Source organism: Phaseolus vulgaris, chromosome 2, assembly GCF_000499845.2.
Source record: "Phaseolus vulgaris cultivar G19833 chromosome 2, P. vulgaris v2.0, whole genome shotgun sequence".
Lineage (NCBI taxonomy): Eukaryota > Viridiplantae > Streptophyta > Magnoliopsida > Fabales > Fabaceae > Phaseolus > Phaseolus vulgaris.
In genome coordinates, this window is record NC_023758.2 from 32,566,004 (window position 1) to 32,574,557 (window position 8,554).

General features: G+C 26.9%; 1 long non-coding RNA gene across 1 annotated transcript; it reads right to left on the reverse strand.

Moving 5' to 3' along the window:
• Positions 1 to 660: 660 nt before the first annotated feature.
• LOC137809707 (uncharacterized) lies at positions 661 to 1,898 on the reverse strand. Its single transcript, XR_011080799.1, has 3 exons — positions 1,794 to 1,898; positions 1,568 to 1,642; positions 661 to 748 (listed from the first exon to the last, which is right to left on the reverse strand). It is a non-coding gene; the product is annotated as an uncharacterized lncRNA (long non-coding RNA).
• Positions 1,899 to 8,554: the final 6,656 nt, after the last annotated feature.

Below are 8,554 nucleotides of genomic sequence, written 5' to 3' on the forward strand. Positions count from 1 at the left end.
CTAGCTGTTTCTAATTGATGAAGGGCGGCCTGATGTTGTTGTCCATAGTAGCACTCTGTTGTTGCAAGCTGTTGCCATCATCTCTATTGCCGATGCTAAGTTGGGCATATCTACTGGTGGAGGAGGAGTAGGTGGTCTACTGCCATCTACTAAGCACATAAAGAATTGGATTAGAAATTACTAAAAATTTTCAACTACATCTTTAAGACCAAATTAACTTCAAAGAATAATCATACAAACAATAAAAACCCAATCAAACTTATCCCTAAAATTCTCTAGCTACTTAGAATTAAGATAGAAAATAATCTTGATCTAGTCATGAGTGTGCACCCTCACCACTCTATCAAGATTCTTTTCATTCTTAATACTTTCATCTTTATTCATAACAATTAACTTGACTCGAACACAACAAGATTTCAAGAAAAACTTTGTCAAACATCTTATTAGAAACTTTTAACTAAGTCTTGAGGCTAGATGTAACCAAAAATCTACACGCAGGAGAAACAGAATAAACCCACTACCTCAGGTTATCCTAAGGATGAACCGCTCTGATACCATTAAATGTAACACCCATAATTTACATATAACTATTACAATACTGGTTTTACATAATTCTATACAAGCTTACAGTTTTTTCAAAATATTCCTAATACATGATTAGGATTTATAGAAATACAAATATTTACATATCCACAGCTCAAAATAAAACTCTGTAACCTCTAAGGTTCTCCTGCACCTGTATGGTCATCTGCTCGTGTACATAGTACAGTCATCGCAGTTCAAACACAGCAAGAAAAAGCAAGGGTAAGCGACTAAAAATATAATTTTATAATACACACTTAAATCCAAAGAGAAAACCAAATTACATGATCAATTTATCAATTATTCAATTTTCTTCAAATCTCAACAATAAAAATCACATAGAGCTCACATGGATCTACACATCCAGAATATTCAACAAACACGTCTTCCGGAAGACCCGTATTAAGTAAGTCCTACCAGAGACTAACACCTGATCCAAGATTACCAGCGAATCCAACAGAAAGGATCAGGGTAAGTTCAATACAACCCAAGCCGTGCATCTCATAGTCACGGTGTGCATGAACTCCCCCATCAGCTTCTCACCACCTGATATCTCAGTCTATGTGACTTAGATCATCAGTGAAGCTCGGAGATCTCTGTTACCACATAGGCATCAATACTTAATACACAACAAACATCAGTCCATACATTATCCCGACATCAATATTTAATACACAACGAACATCAGTTCATACATTATCCCAAATGTATGAATTCAATTCCATACCATTTCGTCATACAATATAATTCAAAAAGTGATCCAAAATATTCAAAAGTCTATTTGACATAAAAAAAAAATACACTTTAATACTAAATCATCAAAACCGAATATTCCACAAATTTAAATAATATATAAACAAACAACCCAATATATATAAACACACAACATCCCTGCAAGAAAAATTGAATATTGGGACCACGTCCCTTCCGCATTCAGATCTTCTATCCTAGGGTGCTATTAAAAATTAAATTTAGCTTCCCTTACCTCAATTGCTTGCTTTCCAAGCAACTTTTAGAATTTTATTCCCCACCGTTTGGATAAGCTTCAAGATTTACAGGCCTAATGCAAATTATCCAAACAGAACAAAAATTCAGTATATAATAGAATAAGTTGAGAGGATTAAACTTTTCAACTGACCCCACCAAGATTGATGACTAAATCCTAAGGAAAAACAGAGAACAAAGGATATTTAGAGTAAAAATGAACTTACTCTGTTTGAAAATCTGATCGGGTAGAAATGTTCCTTAACTCCTCTGCTACAGCGTGGTATGATCAGATTCTAAAATAGATGAAGTTTGGGAGAGAAATTAAGAGAGAGAGAGAAGAGAATTGGAGAGAGAGAGAGAAAAAAAGAAGAAAAATGGTACTGTGGTGTGAAAGAAGAATGTTTCTGTTGCTTTTGAAAAAAGCACGCTGTTACAATATCTCAGTGTAGCCAATTTCATATTTACTAATTCTAATTATTATTCTTACATCTAATACTTTCATTTTGTATGAATTGCATGAATTTCTTATTAATTGCAAGAATGATTTTGTGTTTCATAATTGTATGTTTCTTCTTCTTAATATTGTAATTTAAACTTCTTTTTTAATAAATTACGTGTGTTGCACGGTAAAATACTAGTAAGATCAACAAAGATAAAAGTAAAGCAGAAGACTTTAAACCTTTTATCTTTTGAAAAAAAAAGTTTTATTTCTTCTATATACTAGAAGAGTTGGTTCATAGAAACGAAAGTTTCCTTATCATTACCGTTGTTCTGGTTTTCAATTATTTTTTTTACCTTCCTTGACTTAGTTTTTTAGGACATCTTAAACATCTCATATTCTTAAGTGAGAGTTTTTTTTTTTTTTTATCTTTTTACACCTTTTGTGTTTTCATGGGTAACTTCAAAATGATGTCAATGAAATAATAGTCATTTGTTGAAATCATTATTCTAAAAAAAAGTTATTACTCAATATTCAAAAGTCAATACTCTAAAAGAATTGGACTTCTCAAAGGAAAAAAAAGAAATCTTACGATAAAACAATGATTGATTACAAAGAGAAGTCTTATGGAAAAAAATAAACATGCATTCTATTATTTTGCTTCATCTTGGCATTCCTAAGAAGGAATCACAAATTATAATGTAAAAGGACCTAAATCTATGTGGGTACACTGACAAAAATAATACTCTTGCATATGTACCTAACATCAACAAACAAATATATGCAATGGTACCTGAACAATGCATATTCACAACAAATCATAGGAGAAAGGTCTAGGTTCTAAGATTTGAGAAACAATAAGGGAGGAATAATGACATTTGAAAGAAACCAACAAGTGAGGGTAATTGGAATAGATTGAATAGGTTCGAAAAATCTCTCTATTGACAAAGTTTGCCAATAATGTCATTCAAATAAAATCTTCTTTGTGAAGTTTGTATAAAAGGTAAACAAGTTAAAACATCATTAAAAAATAAAGAAAAGTTTATACTCAAAGACCTCTTAAACTACTATATTTGGACTTACTTGGTTTAATTAAAAATTGCATTTATAAACGGTAAACGATACAATTTAGTCATAGTACACAATTATACCAAATGGATATGGGTGAAATTCTTAACCATAAGGATTAACCTTTCAAAGATTTCTGTAGATTTTGTAAATGTGTTCAATATGAAAATGAATTTCTCATTAGACAAGTTAAATATTTAATTACCGAAATAGTCCTAGAAACATCAATTTTATCATGAAATCTAGCATAATTCATCATACGCTATATCATCTAAATAGAAAAAGTTATTAGAGCAAACTTAATCAATTTAATCAAATGACTACCATCACTCTTAATAAAAGAAAGTAAATCATCCTTATTAGAGAAATGAAAAGTAAGAAAAAAGTGTCAAACACAACTCTAAATATGCAAACATTACCAACACTACATTTTAATCCTTATTTCAATTATTGTTAAAAATATACTTTAATTTTATATGTTATGATCAAATATCGAGGTACATGTTTTATTTTTCTTTATTCATTTTGATGATATTAATAAAAAAATTGTTTGACCAAAGAAATTGAATATTTTTATTTTAAATTATAGAGACTTTTTAAATTTAAATATTAAAATGAAACTTTACTGTGATATTAAAATATATTTGAGATTTTTTAATCAATTTATTTATTTATGAATAAGCACGTCATTCAGTCTTATTTAAATATATATTTGTATTTAAAATTAAGTACCATTCTCAATGATAATGACATGGTGTAATTTAGAAACAGTAACATTAATGCCTTCGTCAGTGTAGAACTAGGTATAAATTAAAAAAAGAAGTTATATATTTTTTATATTTTAAAAGTATTTTTGTAAATAATCATATTATATTTTTAAACAATTATTAATTGGAAAAATAATTTTATATTATATACATTAATGATTCCTCTGATATATTTATTTTATTGTTTTAGTCTTTTAGAACCAAAAAGTCAACCTATTTTTGTTAATTATATAAAATGATATCATTTTGATAGTACATTTAAACAAGGAGATGATAAATAAAATGTCATGTGTGAGTATTATTAATTAACATTGATTTAAATATGCATGAGAATGTTAAATTGTTGTTTTTAACAAAGTTATATAAAGATAATAATTATATTGTGATGTTTATTTAGAATTATTTAAAGAGAGAGAGATGTGTAGTTGGATGTTGTTTTCCTTAGTTAAGTGCATTATGCAGGGCAGTTAAATTCATATCTACAATTTGTTAATGAGTGTATCTGCTGTGAGTAAATAGCAGTAAAATACATTGATGCTGCATATAATTGCTTAACCGTATCAGTTCACCACAATTGTGACAGAATTAACGGGATTTATCGTCACCCACGTGGAAGGCTGTTGCAGGTGATGGTAATAGCTCTGCACCTAAATTGTATTTAATAATCGTTACTAAAGATCTGTTATGTATATTAAACTCTGACAGCGCAACCAATTTATGGCACTTTGATTTTGAAACCTTCATTTCCCTACAAACACTAAATTAAAATATAAGTTTACATAGGCATATTTACAGACACCAATAAATGTTTCTCAATTTTTCATTTATTATTGGATCACGCTTTCATAAAAAGTTAATGTTTCACTTAAATCGATTTGACGCTACATTCATATAATATACCAATTATTTTTAGACTTTTTTTTTTATTATGCACATTGTTGTTTTATGATTTGCCTTAAAACTTTGAATATGTGAACATAACTAACAGTAAAGAGAAAATGAGTTATCGTTTTCATATGAAGTCATTTATACTGGCCACTTTATATTATATTATTAAAAATGATATACTATCTCTGAAAACCTCTGAGTAAAAACTTCCTCCTAGCAATGCATCAATTCCAAAAAAATTCAGGCGGTTGTGAAAATTCACATGCCAATGTACATCACGAGATTACTGATACATTGCATTCATAACAGAGGCATCTTTTTTTCATAACAATAATAAAAAAGTAATAGGAAAAAAAGGGTAATTACCTTGTAGTTTTTATGGTATGCTATATAATGAACTATGACATGTCTTTTGCAGTTTTTTTTTCCAGTTTTTGACATTCCAGGTGTTAAGCAACAGTATTTTCATTTGTATAAATTTTTTAAAGTAAAGTGGTAGAGTTGTCACATTAATTAAAAATAAAAAGTTATAAATTTTACTTTATAATTCACTTTTATGAAATTAAATTACTTTAAAATAACATTAAAATTTACTCTAATAAAATTTGTTAAACTTATCTGTTAGTTAATATCAATTTATTATAATATTACGTACAAATAACTCATCCGTGTAAGAAGTTGTATTAAAAAATTTATATCAATTAAAGATTTTATGATATTAAGATAGATTTAAAGTTTACTTTATTAAGATAAAATAAAAAAAAAATAGATTAATTAATTTCCTTAGATGGATTACATATGTGCCCACAAGTTGAAATGCAGGGATGCTAAAAGAGACTTAAAAAGAATATTATTATAAATGTGAAAGTATATCCAAAGTATGTTTGGTTAAGTTATAATGTAATGATCCCCTTTGGTTTTAGGAGGGGTGAAGTGCATCTTAAATATGGAACCAAACGTACCAGTTTTTAACGTTGGATCGGAGCACCCTCTTAGAAGATTACATTTAAGAAGAAAAGAAACTACATATAAACTTTTTTGCATTATACCAATGTACGAAGTTAGTTGGATTGATGACAAGGAAAGTGCAGGCTATGTATATGGTGGAGAATGGCAATATTCACGAATATGGTTAGATTTGAAGTACGACTTTCTCGCGTTTGACGAAAGATATAAAGTGGAGCTGAGAGGAAAAAAACAAAAATTTGAAACTATGAGGTGTTATATGAAAAGAAAATGAGTTTAAAGGAGAAAGAAGAAAGAAGAGTGTGGGGGACAGTGTACGAAACATAATAATTTGACGATGTAGGAGCAGATAAAATACGCACATGCTAACCATATTAATTAAATTAGAAAGCAAAAGCTATGGTTACATACTTTTAGGGCTGATTGCAAACCTGTGAATATCTGGCCACACTTGTAGATGAGGAATTCTATTTATTAGCGACTGCTAACTAAATTAAACCTAAAACATACACTTCCACATTCAGGATTTTATCATTACTTAACGCCTTAATTTTCATACTCTCTAATTATAATTCTTTTCATTCCTCAAATTACCTAAAACATTCATTCCATACCACGCAACGAGTGAAACTTTGGAAGCTGGATTGAGAAGGAGATAACAGTATGTGCAGCAAAACTATTTGGACTGATGGGGAAAAACAAATGAGGGTTATCTGTATTATGCGGATGAGTTGAGTTTTGAAAGTTTTGGCAAGAGAGATTTAGGAGATTTTGATGAAAAAAAAAGCGCATGCAAAAATAATACACACAAAGAAAATAAACAATATATAAGGTGATTCGGTCGTCAATCGAAGTTATCAAAGTTAAGAAGTGATTTAGGAGAATTTGAGAAAAAAACGCACACATCAGGTAGAAAATAAATAATACATGATTTAACGTGATTTGATCGTCAATATGTAATTTATGTTTAGGGTTTAGGGTTTACAAACAATTAATTAGATTTTCATTCGATTTGTTACAGTTTTATTACAAATACAAAATAAAAATTATAAAAAAACATAATAATTAAACTTATTCACTTAAACATGGTATCTAGTCAATGAGTCAAAGTTATCTATCTCTTTTTAAATTATTTTCAGACTTTCCTTACCTGAGTTTTATATTCAACATCGGTTTCTGTTTTTTATAAGATTTATGATCTTTTATAATGGCCGAAGCATCATGAAATATTTCGTTTTTTTTTTATAAAAAAATTACGTAACCTATATTTTTGTTTTAATTTTTTAAAATGAAGCAATGATTCAACTTATTTTAATCAAATGTTTTAATATTTTTATTCAATTATTATATTATTTGTTTATTTATTACTTTTATCAATTAAAGCATCTGGACTTAATCTAGTACAGAAAAATAAAACTTTTAAAATCGGCTATTTTTTTTTTATATCAGAACAAGTAACTGACCTAGTTACACTATAAAAGAAATAAGACTTTTCTGGATTAATTCTAGCAATGATTTTAGAAATTACGCTTTAAAGATTAATTTTACGATTTGAAAACTAGTTTTGTTTTTTTTTTTTAAATTGGTTTTAGTTATTACCAATCGAAAAGGTAATACTGTTTGTATAAATAATTTGATAGGATAATTTATTTTAAAAACGTATAATATTTTTACAACAAAATATTTTCATTGGGTAACAAATTTGAAAAGAAATTAAAATTTTTAAAATTTTATTACAATAATTCATTAAAATTCAAATTCCAGTTAAAAGGTAATAATTTAAAACTTTTAAATTTTAGTGTTTTCTCTTTTTTTATTTTTTAAACTTGATTTTAACTACTTCGCCGTCAACTTATTAAGATTAAGAAATTATATTTTTAGTCTTGTTGGTTTTGTATACAGTTCGATATCCTTAAAGTATCTCTGTTAAAAAAACTATGAAATAATTAAGATAATTACTTTTTTATGTTTAATATGAATTTTTTTTATTGATGATGAGAGTTATTTTATGATTTAAATTGTTAGAAAGATATTTTCGTTGTACAATATTGATTAGAATTTTCTCGGTTAATTTGGGAAATTATCTTTTTTGGATGTGAATTAAATTTTTTTATTGATATTTATAGTGATTATTTTTTATCAATATATTTATTGTTTATTTCTTTATTAGTAACACAATGTGATTCTTTGTCAATAATTATTAGGATTTTTTAATGTTCATTAGGAAAATTTTCAACCAAGAGCTATTTTTTTACCAAATTTTTTCTGCCAACATTAATAAAAAAATTGGAAAAAAACCTAATCATTAATATTGTAAAAACAATTTAGATCGATGTCAACTTCAATAATTATGCTCAACATCAATTAAAAATAATCTTAATTAAGAAAAAAAAAATGTAAATTTATTGAAAAAATCATGATGAACTCATTACAAGAAAATCATAAAATAGAAACCAATTTTTAGAAATCAAAATAATTAGTTGCAATAGTAACTAAATTAAACACCATTTTAGAAACTAAAAAAAATTTGGTTTCTAAATTAGTTTACATTATTGTTAAATAGTTTTTAAATTGGTATCTAATTAGCAACAAAGGTTTTAGAGACCAAAATTAGAAACTAAATAATTGGTAGTTAAAACCTTGGTTGTTAATTAGATACTAATTTAGAAACTATTTAACAGTATAGAAACCAATTTTTTATTTAGTTTCTAAAATGGTCTCTAATTTAGTTATTATTGCAACTAATTATTTTGGTTTCTAAAAATTTATTTCTATTTTATGATTTTCTTGTAGTGACTTTTAAAAAAATATCATCAATCAAAATGACTAAAAAAATTATCAATATAAATATTTTTGA